Raw genomic sequence first — 15,612 nt, 5'->3', positions numbered from 1 at the left:
ACCACATTTTCATTATCCACTCATCAATTGAGGGACACCTAGGTTGCTTCCATCTCTTAGCTATTGTGAAAAGAGCAGCAACAAACATGGTTGTACAAGTGTCTCTACAATAGGATGAGTCCTTTGGGCATATGCCAAAGAATGGTATAACCGGATCATATGGTAGGTTCATTTTAAGATTTTGAAGCGTTCTCCACACCATTTTCCATAGAGGTTGCAAGTTTACAATCCCACCAGCAGTGAATGAGCATTCCTCTTTCTCTGCATCATCGCCAGCATTTGGTGTCATTTGTTCTCTTGATCCTAGCCAGTCTGATTGGGATAAGGTGATACCTAAGGGTGGTCTTAATTTGCATTTCCCTAATTACTAACGATGTTGAACTCTTTTTGAGATGTTTCTTAGTCATCTTTATTTCTTCATTTGAGAACTCTATGTTTAGATCTTTAGCCCATCTTTTAATTGGGTCATTTGGTTTTTCGATTCTTTGGTATTTGAGTTCTTTATATATTCTGGATGTTAAACCCCTGTCAGATGTGTCACTGGTGAAGATTTTTTTTCCCATTCTGTGGGTTTTCTCTTCACTTTTTTGATCATTTCTTTTGCTGTACAGAAGCTTTTTAGTTTAATCAGGTCCCACTTGTTGATTGCTTAAATTAATTCCTGAGCAAATGCTGTCTGATTTAGAAAATCCTTTCCTACACCTCTATCTTGTAAGTTACTGCCAATATTTTCTTCTAATAGTTCCAGGGTTTCTAGTTTCACATTGACGTCTATGATCCATTTGGAGTTGGCTTTTGTGCAAGGTGAAAGATAAGGATCTAGTTTCATTCTTCTCCAGGTGGAGATCCAGTTCTGCCAGCACCAATTGTTGAAGATGCTTTCTTTCCTCCATTGTGTGTTCTTGGTACCTTTGTCAAATATCAGGTGGCTGAAATTGCATGTACTCAGGTTTGGATCTTCATTGATGTTCCATTGATCTATGTGTATATTTTTGTGCTAGTACTGTGCTGTTTTTAAGGTTATAGCTCTGTAGTGTAATTTGAGATCTGGTATAGTAATCTCCCCAGCGTTGCTCTTTGTGCTCAGGGTTGCTTTGGCTATCTGGGGTCTTTTGTGCTTCCATATGAGTTTAAGGATTTTTTTTTCTAATTCTATGAAGTATGTCATGGGGATTTTGATAGGGATTGCATTGAACCCATATATTGCTTTTGGTAGGATGGTCATTTTCACAATATTAACTCTTCCAAACCATGATCATGGGAGGTCCTTCCATCTCCTGGTGTCTTTTTCAATCTCTTTCTTTAATGATTTAAAATTTTCATTGTAGAGATCTTTGGTGTCTTTGGTCAGATTTATTCCAAGATACTCCTTTTTTTTTTTTTTTTTGCAGCAATTGTGAATGGGAGCATGTCCCTGTATTCTTTCTCCAATTGCTTGTTGTTGGTATATAGAAAGGCTACTGATTTTTGTAGATTGATTTTATATCCTCCCACTATACTTAAAGTGTTGATCAGTTCTAGGAGTTTTCTGGTGGAACTTTTGGGATCTCTTAGGTATAGTATCGTATCATCTGCAAAAAGTTGTAGTTTGAACTCTTCTTTTCTGGTTAGTATTCCTTTAATTTCCTTCTCCTGTCTTACTGCTCTAGGAAGAGTTTCAAGCACTGTGTTGAAAAGGAGTGGAGATAGTGGACATCCTTGCCTGGTTCCTGATTTTAATGGGAATGTTTCCAGTTTTTCTCCATTTAGAATGATGTTGGCTGTGGGTTTGTTGTATATGGCTTTAATTATGTTGAGGTATGTTCCCTCCAGTCCAATTCCCTCTCGGACTTTGAACATAAATGGATGCTGAATTTTGTCAAAAGCCTTTTCTGCATCTATTGAGATGACAATGTGGTTTTTGTCTTTGAGTCCATTTATATGATTAATGACATTTATTGACTTGTGTATATTGAACCATCCCTACATATCTGGGATAAAGCCTACTTGATCATGGTGATTGATCTTTTTGATGTGTGTCTGTGTGGGTTTGCAAGTATTTTGTTGAGAATTTTTGCATCTATGTTCATTTAAGGATATGGGTCTATATTTTCTTTTTTGCTTGTGTCTTTACCCAGTTTGGGTATTAGATTGAAGCTGGCTTCATAGAAGGAATTTGGAAGTTCTCCCTCTGTTTCTATCATTTTGAATAATTTAAGTAGTATTGGTTGGAGGTCTTCTTTAAATGTCTGGTAGAATTCTGCCGTAAATCCATCTGGGCCTGGGCTTTTTTTAGTTGGGAGGCTTTGTGTTACTGTTTCAATTTGCTTATATGTTATGGGTCTGTTTAAACTGTTGATCTCTTCTTGGTTTAACTTTGACATTTTGATTGCTGTAATGTTATCAAAGTTGTAAAATTGGTTAGTGCGCTTCTAACTTAATTTTTCTAATTCAGTACATTGAGCTGGCTATTCTAGGCTTATTTTATTCCATGTTGTTTATAGTATCATTTTATCAATATCTGCACATTTGTTTCTTAGAATTTTTACATAGTTGGGATTAAATATATAAATTATTAGAAAGAATGACATCTGATTGCTGGGCATGATGGTACATGTCTACCCTCATTCTCAGCACCTAGGAAACTGAAGCAGGGGGATCATGCCTTGGAGGCCAGGCTGGCTACTTAGCAAATTCTAGGCCAGCCTAGGTTATGTAGCAAGACCCTATATCAAAAACCAAACAAAATAAGCAAAATTTAGAAAACCCAAAATAAATTTGCTCTTAGCAATATTTGTTTTTCTACTCCTTTAACCATGGAATGTTTTGCTCTTCTTATTTCTTGCATCAGTAATACAGATCCTATACATATTTTTATATGTTAGACCCAAGTTTCCATTTTTATTTTTTCTCATGCTAATGAAAAATAATTAAATTTCCAATTTAAGTTGTTTATTACTGGCATATAGGAAACAATTAGGCTTTCTATATTGCCATTGGATTTTGTATCTTACCATCCTCACATTTTATTCAGGAGGTTTTTTTTTTTATATGAGATTCTTAGAAATTTTCATCAGATATTATGTTGTCTGTGAATAAAATGTTTTATTTTTCCCATCCAATCTATGTAACTTTTTTTCTTACTGCACTAACTATACCTCACTGTCTTCTAACTCTATGTCTTTATCATTCACTATGTTTGTTTTCCCATTTCAGAAGTATGTCTTTCCTCTATTGCAAATACTGGTACAGAGAAAGGTAAGACAGTATTAGCCTGCAAGCAGAGTGCAGCTAGTAAGGCAACGAGTAAACTGAGTTGTTGTGGAAATGACCAAATGTTGAGGAAATCCATTGTCCTTGAGAAGCAAGTTTTTATAAAATATAACTGCTTTTATGTACTATAATGACTTGAAAGTCATTGTAGTCATCTTAAACTCTCAGTTAAAAATTAGCAGTTGCCACTAATCTATTTTTGGTAAACGTAATGAGTTATTGTAATAACCTATTTTACGAAGCTCACTCCAGTTAATGGTATTTTAGTCTTTTGTCTGTAGTGCCCTCTTGTGGGATTTTTATAAACTGCTCATAACAGCACTATAGTCTTCTCAAGTATTGTTCTTATTCTAAAATTTTTTATTTTGATTTTATGTGCTCCTTTATATTTTGCTAATCCTCACAGTTTTTTGGCTGTGAGAGAAAAAAATAAAAGGCATGGTAAGGGATGCATGTACCATTTAATTTACCCTCTTGTATATCAGTATTGTGCACAGGGGACAGAAAATAACCTTTTGTTTGGAACTTTTAGTATAATGCCAAGAACTTGTGCAGTCTTGCATCACAAAACCTCTGAAGTCCTGCCCACACGCCTTCTCACCATTTAGGCTTGTTGTATTGATGAACAAATCATTTTGATCTCAGGATCTAAAAGCTTTGATGTAATTTTAAGACATGCCTGTGAACACGCAAAAAGTTAGTATCCATGAAGTTTCTGTTTGTTAAAGACAGGTATGTGAAAGACAGCAGCTGTACAAGCTGTAGTGCTGGTTTTGCATGAAATAGAAGGACCACCTACCAACAGCAAGGAGAAGAAAGTTCATTCTTTGTACAGATTTTCAGATAACACAAGTCTGAATAATGTTGAGTGATTGAATACCAATTTATACTTTTTTGAGTGTTAGTTGTGGACATGGTGCTTAAGGGCAGCACTTTGAAGGTAGGCATTAAGTTTTCTCAGTAAGTCAGCACAATTCGATTGAACATGGTACTAATGGGACCTGATTTAACCAGCTGTTAATGACCCTACTGTGGGCTTTTCCCTTGTACAGAAGCAACAAACACAACGTTGTGTAACAGGAACAGTGACTTAAGTGCTGACCTTGATTATGTTTGTAAGTGAAATTTGCTGATAATACTCTGTTGGGTCACATCAGTCATTTTGCCTTGCTATAGAAGAGTAGTGATTAGGGGTCATTTAAGTAAATACACAATAGTACCCTTTGAGTTGCCTTTTCTAACTCAGCTAATGATTAAATTTTACTTTTGGCAGTAGGTTAGTATATTATCACCAGTGAGCTGCCAATCTCTGAAATCAGTTGTGCAGGGAGAGAAGAGTAGAAGATTCTTACCACAGTCTCCCACAGTTTTCTCCTTATCTCATTGAAGTTGTACTGCACATGCCTTGTAGTCAGCTCTTTCACCACAAACAATTAGGTTTTGATTTTTTCATTATGTGCTAAAGTGGCAAAATCCATAAAATCACTTTTGACTTAAATAATTACTATTATCTATATTGCTTTATTTCTTCATTTATTCAAATTGGTGTCTTTCACAACCTTTTCTTAGACTCAGTTTGGTCTCTTTAGGTCTGGCATAGTAGAGTCAATTTTGACCCATTATATTTGTCCAGAAAGTTTCAAGAGTTTTGTTTTTCTTTCATGATTTCTTTCAGATTTGGCTTTCAGAACTTCTGCTAATATTCAACCCTTTTTAGTATGGGCTGTAATTCACCTGAAATATGGATCTCAATAATAATCTTATTTCAGCCTCTTTCTTCAGTCTTGTTCTCCAGTTTATCCTTTAGTTTCCAAGGTTACTATCACTCTTCTGCTCAACAGTTCATACAGGCTACCATTCCATAAGCTGTAAACCCCTCCCCTCCCCAGTGGCATCAAACACACTTCTTAGTTTCCATACAGAATATTTCTACTTTTGTGCTTTTCTACCAAATCTAGAATGCTACTGCCTGCTCTATTAATTTTGCCTGTGATCCAGCTTTCTAAAGAGTCTGACTTAAACCCTAGGAGCAAAGGCATTTTATCAGTTGTTTCTTGTCTCTCACTCTTATCGATATGTTTACTCGTGGATTTATCTTTGGGATTGTGAGCCCTTTGTTCAACTGGAATTTATCTCAGATGATGATATGAGTTCTAGTTTGAGGGTTAAGTGTAAATGAATTCCTATAAAATATATGGACATTTATTTCCATCAGGTATCTGTCACCGTACTGGAACTGCATTGGATTAATTTCTAAGTATGAGGTTGTGTAGACCAAGTGGGTGATTCAAGCAGAACAAGTAGTTACAAATTCTAAAGCTAGGCATGCTTACCCTTGCCATCTCCTTTTCCTTGGCAAAATTTCTCTCATCTGCTCTTTAAGAGTCCCAGCTTTATGTAGGGCTTCCAGTTTTACTTTGACAAGAACCCAAGACTTCTCTTTTCCCTTTTCCCATCAAAATATAAACCTTATTTAACCACCAATCTCCCACCTCCATTGGCATGCCCTATATGTCTGTTTTAGACCCTTAATTCTTTCTGCTATCTTGAACACTCAACTATGCATTTATGTGTTTATTGCATTTACTGTATGTGGTTTTATTCTCTTTTATGAGATATGCAACTTTTTGTGTGATTGATTCACTTATGTATCTCATACCTTCTTTTTCTTCCTGAAGAATAATTTTTTCATGCTGTTGTGAAATGCACACTCATTAGCAGTGTCAAGTTGAATGAAAGTCATTTTAATCACTGCTGTTGTGCTGGTACTATGCTGTATATGTAAAGGAGTTTCCTGTCATTTAAGAAGAGAAATAAGATGCTTAGAATGTTTTAAAATTAGAATATCCACTAAAGGAGTAGTCTCATCTCATTAGTGCTACAATTTGCAAGTACTTTCTAAGATGTTTGTTTGTGTAAATATCTTCAAAATTAGTTAATTATGACTGAATATTTAGAAATTTTTTAAGGTAGTAGACACACAAATGTAAAGATACAGATACAGTGTCTATTTCTCAGACTGTTAAGGCACAACTCTGTCTATCCTAGCAGTAAAGGAGGATTTCCTAATAATGTTTTCAAATATTTGTATTCCATGTGGACTTTATGATTCATAAGCTGGATTATCATCAGTGCTCTGTTTTGCATTCCTGGCACATGATGGCCACTAATTGAAAATGCTATTGTATCCCTTACTGGAATTGACTGCTTTTTTACCATGGGGAAGCATCTGTTCTGCAGATCTTTTTCTATAAAGAATCAACATGTTTTTCTTCTGTTTTTCTTCACTGAAGAATAGAAGAGCATATATTACTGAAATATCTATGTAAAACATTATAAATAACTTTTATGCTCTAAAAATGTAAACAATATCAAATGAATTTATAACAATAATCTAAAATACCAAGAATTAAGTTAATGATTTTTTAAGTAAAACACTGTTCCTGAAACAAGCAATCAGAGAAAGAGTACATGGAAATACTCCCTTTCACAATAGCTGCAAAAACAATAAAATATCTTGGAGTAAACCTGACCAAAAACATTAAAGACCTCTACAATGAAAATTTTAAGTCTTTAAAGAAAGAGATTGAGGAAGACATCAGAAGATGGAGGGACTTCCCATTCTCATGGATTAGAAGAATTAATATTGTGAAAATGACCATCCTATCAAAAGCCATTTATAGATTCAGTGCAATGCCAATCAAAATCCCAATGACATTCTTTACAGAATTGGAAAAAACTATCCTAAGATTCTTATGGATGGACGAAAGACCTCGGATAGCCAAAGCAACCTTGAGCACTAAGAGCAGTGCTGGGGGAATTACTATTCCAGATTTCAAACTGTATTACAGAGCTATAATAACAACATGGTACTGGCACAAAAATAGACCCGTAGATCAGTGGAACAAAATTTAAGACCCAAATATGAGTACATACAATTTCAGCCACCTGATATTTGACAAAGAGGCCAAGAACATGCACTAAAGGAAAGGCAGCATGTTCAGCAAATGGTGCTGGCAAAACTGGATCTCCACCTGTAGAAGAATGAAACTAAACCCCTGTCTTTCACCTTACATAAAAGTCAACTCCAAATGGATCAAAGACCTCTATGTGAAACCTGAAGTCAGCAATCAGTAAGTGGGACCTCATTAAACTAAAAAGCTTCTGTACAGCAAAAGAAACAATAAAAAAAAATGAAGAAAAAACCCAGAGAGTGGGAGAAAATCTTCACCAGTGACGCATCTGACAAAGGTTTAACATCCAGAATATATAACAAACTCAAGAAACAAAGAATCAAGAAAGGAATTAACCCACTTAAAAGATGGGCTAAGGAGCCAAACAGAGAGTTCTCAAAAGAAGAATTAAAGATGGCTAAGAACCATCTTAAAAAGTGTTCAACATCAGTAGTAATTAGGGAAGTGCAAATTAAAACCACGTTAAGATTTCATTTTAACCCAGTCAGACTGGCTAAGATCAAGAGAATAAATGATACCAAATGTTGGAGAGGATGTGGGGAATGGGGAACGCTCATCCACTGCTGGTGGGACTGCAAACTTGTGCAACCCCCTATGGAAAGCAGTTTGGAGAGCTCTTAAAAACTACAAATGAACCCAGCATTTGACCCAGTTATACCACTCCTTGGCATATACCCAAAGAACTCATCCTATTTCAGAGACACTTGTACATCCATGTTTGTTGCTGCTCTTTTCACAATAGCTAAGAGATGGAAGCAACCTAAGTGCCCCTCAACTGACGAGTGGATAATGAAAATGTGGTTCATTTATATGATAGAGTTTTACTCAGCAGTAAGGATAGATGAAGTCATGAAATTTTCAGGTAAATGGATGGAACTAGAAACTGTTATACTAAGTGAAGTAACACAGACTCAGAAAAACAAACAACGTATGTTCTCCCTCATATGTGGATCCTAGAACCAGACTCTGATAAATAAGTATGCAACCAGACATAACTACGGGAACCAGGATAATGGAAAGGAAACAGGGAGGTAAAGGAAAAGAAAGAATCTGAAAGAGAATAACAGTATGAAACAGGTGTTAATAAGGAAGATATGGATAAAAATGGGATTAGTTTAAGGGGACTGTGGAGGGAGGGTTTTAGAAGTAACCTAGGGGATTAAGGGAAAGAAGGAGCTCAAGAGAGGTAGGACCTTAGGGAAAAGTTATTATTAAGGGAGAAATGGGGAAAATAGGGGTACTTTAAATGGGGAAACCATGGTTGAAGGGTTAGACAATGTGGGAGATACATAATGGCTAGCTAGTTTTAAAATAAACAGAGGGAACCATATTGGTCCAACAACCTACTGACAAATGATATACACAACTAGCTCAAGGAACATAATATATGTCTAGTCAAGGTTTATCTGAGAACCTTTAGTCTTTGCCCAAGCTTTATCTACATAGCACAAGTAATTAAAAATACCAGACTAGTGGAACTAACCTTGGATGTTTAACAGCCATACTTTGAGGCCTATACTAATTTGGTCAGAGGGACTTAAAGGAAGTTTCTCCTCCTTGCCCTCCAAGGTCAACTAAGTTCCAGGGGACTGTGGAGCATCTCTCAAAATGTCCTGTAACTGTGGTAAGTCACCTGTCCTCTTCATCAAGGAGGCCATAGAGACCCCACCAGATGGACTTTAACCAGTGTCCAGTCTACAAAGAGGAGGGTTAACACAGAGGAAACATTTCATCTGTACTTCCAAGTGAAGCCATCCACGGTCAAGCAGGACCTTTGACTTATCTTCTCATAGATGGAACTGGTAGAGGAAAGGAGCCAGGGCCTCCTCCTAAGCCCATGTGACCCCTGAGGAACAGATCCTCAAACGACCTTAAGAGTAAAAATAAATTGGTTTATCTGGGCCATCTGCATGGTCTTAAATACCCAAAAGGAAAGTATAACCAAAGATTAAAGGTATCAGTATAATTCTTTAAGAGTCCATGTATTTAGCGAAAGGCTACATAATAAGAAACAGTGCTAGACAGGAGAAACCTTCCTTTGAGTTGTTGGCCAGGGTGGCCCAAGAGACTCCTAGGCAGTAACCCAGCATAGAACTGGGAAAATGAACAGCAGACCCCTATTTTTTCTAAAGGAATATTGGCAACAGCTTACTGCTAGATGACGAAGAGCTGGTCTTTCTAAAACAAGGAACTCTAGATAGGCTGACTGTACTCAGCAGATGAACAAACACTGGGGAACGGGTGGGGCCACCGACAACACAGTGGACAGTAACAGGGATTACAGAGTATATGAGCTCCACTTGGGGGTTGGGGGTGGCAAGGAGGATGTCACTTGGGATGTGGGTATATAGATGAATAAGATTGTTTTGGATGTTGTGTATGAAATGCACAAATCAATAATTTTTTAATGTGTTATATTTGAGGGAGAAGCATAAACATTTGCTTCAAGATAATTAGTCGATGTGAAAAACATTACCATTGAAATCTACTGGATGACTTTATATCCATGCTCAGGTGCCAAGGATCTCAGAAAGTAACTCACTGTGACTAGTAATAATCAGATATATAGCTATTAGAGATGCATGTGCGAACATCTAAGCATTAGTTGCATTAAAAATGAGTTTTTCTGTGTGTAACGGTGTATTTTAGTAATGAAATGGCAATCTTTTTAAAGGTTAAAAATCTCAATTTTATGTCTTGTAGTGTTTATTCTGAGTACAATATTGTATAACTGTATTAATTCAACTATAAACCTAAAAATTTACAGCCAGTTTGAAAGAGATGCATTTTAGCCCTGGAAATTGTTATTGAATGTGTTGATTCTGTTGTAATGAAATGCTTTTTCTAATTGCGTGGTTATTAAATAAATAATTTGGAAAAAGATTCTTCATTAAAAATTGATTTAATGTTTTTGAAATAAACTGTATCCATGATAAAATATTACAGTAGTAGATTTGAAAAAAAATTGATAGAAAGTCAGCTTTTCCTGTATTGTCAGTGAGATGTGCCAAAAAGCATTAAGTCCCAACTTCTAAAAATAAAACAAATAGGGGCTGGAGAGATGGCTTAGCGGTTAAGAGCACTGACTCCTCTTGCAGAGGAACAGGATTCGCATCCCAGCACCCACATGGCAGCTAAAAACCATCTATAACTCCAGTCCAGGGGATCTGATGCCCTCTTCTCCCTTCCACAGGCCTTTCACAACACAGGTTCACTTGCATACATGCAAGCAATACACTCATACACATAAAATTAAAACAATAACAATAATAATAATAATAATAAAACAAACTCAAGCACAACTCAGCCTGCCTATTATCATATTCTGTATCTGTGAACTTAGCAAATGAAACATTCTCTAGCAAACCTGTAAGGTGAATTAAGTTGGACATAAAAATACTGCCGGTAGTTTAAAAACCTTCTACAATAGACATTACGTTTCAAGATTTAATGTTAGAAATAGCTGTAATCCTTACTTTTTTGTATTGTGTGACTTTGGACAAACTTTTAAATGTAATTGAGTCTCAGGTTCATCATTTGTACAAGAGAGATAATAATGCCTCACAGAGTTCATAAGAGTATTAAATGGGAGATATAAAGACCTCAATATAGTGCCTATAACTGATTCAGAGTAACTATTTTTATCATTATTAAATGGATAATCAACTGAATTCTTTAGTTAATAGCATTCTTTCCCCTTCCAAAATTTCCTCAATAACTATTTTCTGTTTAGAATTGTAAATTAGAAACAAATGTATTTTAAATACAACTACTGTCAATATAACCTCATGTAATGTTGTCCCTTAATTCTGTGCTTTGGCGCAATCTCAAAATAAAGGATTTAACATTCATTTGAAAAATTGTATTATAAGAAAAATGCCTTTACTGGATATCAGGAGTGTAACTGTTAGAATATGGCACTGCCCTTTCAGATTTTGGAGTCTCAGTCAGGTATACAGACAATTACAGCCTGGTGTAATGAGTGTATAGTCAACATAAGAACAAGCTGTCATGGGAATAGAATGATGCCTAATTCAGCCATGGGATGTGTGAACTGAGAAACGATGTGTCTGAGAATAGTTATCATGGAAATAGTTGTAATATAAAACACTCCACGCAAATAAATCTGTTTATGTGTTTATATTTAACCTTCTTGTTCTTCATGATTTAACTTAATAAATAGAAGACAAAATCTAAAAGGTTCCAAGCACAAAGTAATTTGTGCAAAGATGGGAACAATAGTTATCCTGATTTTGTCAGTATGCATTATATACATGTATTGAAATATGCTATGTCCTGTTAGTATGTACAATTACTATATATTGATAAAAAATAATGTTTAAGGGGAAAATGATTAACTACAGGGTAACTTCTTCTGTGAGGCATTCTTTACTTATTGAAGAAACATTAGATGCTCTACTCTTGGAGTCCTGCCATACTGTCAACACTTTTCTTACAGCACTTAACAGATTGTCTTGTAGTTTATTGCTCACATGCCAGGAGGTTTCTCCCAGACCCCAAATTCTTTTAAAAGCCAAATGGAACAAAACTGTGTCTTACTCATCTCTGTATCTCCATTACTGGTCTACTACTTATCACAAAGTTTGATAAATGATCATTGAATTAATAAGGGAAAATATAAATTGATTTATTTGTGAAGTAAATATCATGTACCTACCAACTAAGTACCAGATAATCATAGCAGTGGGGATTTGCAAGTTAAAACATCTCTTGTTAGTAGAGAAGGCCAGGCATAGCCTGTGAAGAATAGAGGATGGAAGAGTAGATAATGGTGGCAGCTTCAATTAAATGGGTGGTCATAGACAGCCTCCCTGAGAAGATAGCATCTGAGACCTCAGTGAGATAAGTGACCACACTGTCTTATAGAACAACATTCCAGTCCGGAAAGATCAGCCAATTCAAAGACTCACAGAGGAACGTGCGTAGAGTTCTCAAGAAACAGCTAGAGGCCAGTGTGAGTTTGTGAGCAAAAAAGGAATGTGCCAGGAGATGGAATTAACACATTACTAGGCCAGATCACATTTCACTGTGATAAAGATTTTGGATGGCAGGCCAGATGCAGAATTTAGAGCAAGAAAGTAATGGGGCTATGATTTATCTTTTGGAAAGGCTCAATCTTCCTGTTGTTTGTGAGACTAAGAGGCGAGAATGGAAACCGAGAGAACAGTTAGGAGGGTGTTTTAGTAATTTAAGAGAGAAGATATAGTTCAGGCCAGTATGAACTAATGATTTGTTTGGGACTCTGGATATAAGAATTGAAGAAATAGGGTCAGTGAGATAGTTCACTGGGTAAAGGTGCTGCTTGCTACCAAGCCTGACAACCTGACTTTGATCCCCAGTCCCACATGTTAGGAGAAAACCAACGACTACAAGTTGTTCTCTGACCTTTACATGCATGCTGTGACACTCTCATGCTCCCCATCCCTGATAAATATAGTTCATTTTAAAAATAATTTGAGAAGTGAACTGTTAACATAGTAAGACTATACCTCCTAACTAATCATTCCAGCAGATAAAAATGTAAATGTAAAAATGTTACACATACATGGTGGCATAAAATTAAAGAACTTATTTCTTAGTCCCAACTCTTTTAGATAGGCACTTAACCTTAGGGAAGCCTCTTATTTTCTATGGGCCTTAGTTTTTCCAGATATAAAATGAGAGATTGAAGTACTTTCTTTCCTACTATAAAGGTCCTTGATTTTATAATTCTGTGAAAAGGTAAATGTAGATTGACTTCTTCCTCGTTTTTACCATAAAAGACACTTGGATTTGGTTAAATATATAGAGACTATATTAGTTATGCTTCTCATTTCTGTGATCAGATACCCTGAAAAAGGCAACTTAATCTTATTTTGGCTCACATTCTAGGGTACAGTCCATCATAGTTGGGAAAACAAGGTGGCAGGAACTTGAGATAGCTGGTCACATTGTATCTACAGTTAGGAAACAGAAAGTGGTGAACACTGGTGCTCAACTAGCTTTCTCCTTTTTTATGAAGTCTAGAATCCAGCCTAGGGAATGGTACTGCCCACTTTTAGGATGGGTCTTACCATCTCAGTTTACCTAATCAAGATAATCCCTCAGAGGCATGGCCAAAGGTAACCTAATCTAGATAATCTCACACAAGTGGGCCTTTAGGTGATTCTAGATTCTGTCAAGTTGACAATCTATATTAACCATCAAGAGAGGAAGGGCATTCAGTGTAGAGAATACATGAACAGAGAGTAAGTCTTTCTGTGCAAAGCAGCATATGGGATTATGGTGGATTCAGGTATGACCAGCCTGTCTATTTTGGAGGATATATGAACAATGAAAAAAATAGGAGTGGCAAGTTAGAGCAAGGTAAGAGATAGCAGATATTAACTTGGGTGAAAAGTTAGCTTTTAAGGCAAGAACTAGGAGCTCTATAGGAATATTGTGATACAAATAATATTTAAGAATGACTCGTAGAGAACTGTGTATTTGAGTGCAGTGGGAAAATACCTTGTTCCAGGGAGCATGCAGTTTTGCACAACTTTCTTATTATGTCATCTTAACACCAATGGAAACCATTAGAGTTCAGAATTTATATGTTTGCCATAAATTGTGCCTAGTAAGAAATTTCAAAGAACTAGCATCTGCCCTGTCCTAGAAGTTTAGGTGGGAGAGTCTTCAGCCAGGAGCTGTAACTAGACTCAACAGCCCAGTAATAAAGCAGTGAGGGTATACCCAGTAGCCATGGGAATGGAAGAAGAAATGAAACTGAAAGAAATTTTTTTTCCTAAAGAACTTGTTGATAGGTTATATATAGGAGTGAAAGAGAAATGAATATATGAAGACATTGAAAGATTATTATTGGAGAGCTAGTGAGGATTACTGTGCTTTGTGGTTGGAGTCTTGGGCAAACAGGAGGACTAGAAAGATAGATGGAAATCTATCTGTTTTGGAAAGTAAGTAGTAAATAAGGACATGCTAGACAGTTGAAAGCATGAGCGTAAAGACACCTTCTAAAAAGGGACGGCTTTAGGAGAAGAGCTCAAAGCTTTTAAACAGAATGTGTTGAGTAGGTTTAGAAAATGGAAGGGTGTCAAATGACCATCAACCAACTGTTACTATAACTGTTGTTGAGAGTGCAGCATTGGTGTTTCTGTTCTTCACGCCTGCATTTTTACCTCCATCAGAACTAGCTTTTGATTGTGGATTTCTGCTAGAAAATAGAAATGAATTTCAGTGTGTGATCAAGTTTTTCCAAACTGCTGATTCTTTAGTTGGACTCAAATAGAATTTTAGTCTGCTTTTATGATCCGATCCCAGTGTATCTTTTGCTGAATGTTCTAAGGGGCAGTTTCCATTTATATTTACATTACTAACATTTTTTTCTGCAGAACATTTAAAGCTAATGGCAGCTTTAAATGGAGTCTGTAAAGACCAGTTTCAGGGGATCCAAAGCCCTCTTCTGACCTCCATCAGCATTGCACAACATGGGTGCACCTACATACATGTAGGCAATACAGGCATATCCATAAAATTAAAATAAAGATAAATAAAATATTTAAAAATAAAATCAACCTTATTTTTTTTTTTTTTTTGGTTTTTTTTTTTTTTTTTTTTTTTTTTGAGATAACGTCTGCCTGTAGCCCTTGCTGACCTGGAACTCACTGTGTATGTAGATCAGGCCGGCCATGAACTCACAGAGAATCATCTCTGCCTCCCAGGTGCTGGATTTAAAGACTTGCACCACTCTCAGCCAAAACATAAATAAACCTTTTTTAAAGTTGAAAATAATACTGGCAAGGATGTAGAGAAATTAGAACCCAGGGCACTGCTTGGGGGAATATAGCATGGTATGGCTACTGCAGAAAACAGTTTGCTGCTTCATCAGTTAAGCAGAGTTGCCATAGAATCTAGCACATACCACATAAGAAAAGATTGTCCATATTATAGCACAGCATATGTTGGAATTTCATTTCCTTTTAAAGCTGATATTCTATTAAATATTTTATTTATTATTATTTTTTTTTATGTGTATGAGAATATTGCCTGTATGTATGTGAGGGCCCCCTTATCATACAGTGCTGCGGAGGTCAGAAGAGGGCTTCTGATTCCCCTGGAACTGTAGTTAAGGACGGTTCATAGCCACCATGTGGTTGCTGGGAATCAAACCCAGGTCCTCTGCAAGAGCAGTCAGTGCTCTTAACCGCTGAGTCATCTCTCCAGCCCTGAGGCTGATATTCTATTGTGTATGATACATCTTGGTTTTGCATTCATTTGCTGATGAATATTTAGTTTAATTATACCTTTTGTCTTATGGATAATGCTGCTATGAACACAGGTATACAAGTATCTGTTTGAATTCCTGCTTTTAATTCTTTTGAGTATATAT

The 15,612-nt window shown here is 36.2% G+C and overlaps 1 protein-coding gene across 1 annotated transcript in view; it reads left to right on the top strand.

Annotated features, from left to right (window-relative positions):
* Positions 1-15,612, top strand: part of Stk3 (serine/threonine kinase 3) — a 321,762-nt gene that overhangs the window by 214,537 nt on the left and 91,613 nt on the right. The gene's annotated exons all lie outside the window — the stretch shown is intronic.

The sequence above is a fragment of the Nannospalax galili genome, unplaced genomic scaffold (assembly GCF_000622305.1).
Source record: "Nannospalax galili isolate Female #2095 unplaced genomic scaffold, S.galili_v1.0 scaffold334, whole genome shotgun sequence".
NCBI lineage: Eukaryota > Metazoa > Chordata > Mammalia > Rodentia > Spalacidae > Nannospalax > Nannospalax galili.
This window is presented reverse-complemented; position numbering and strand designations above follow the sequence as displayed.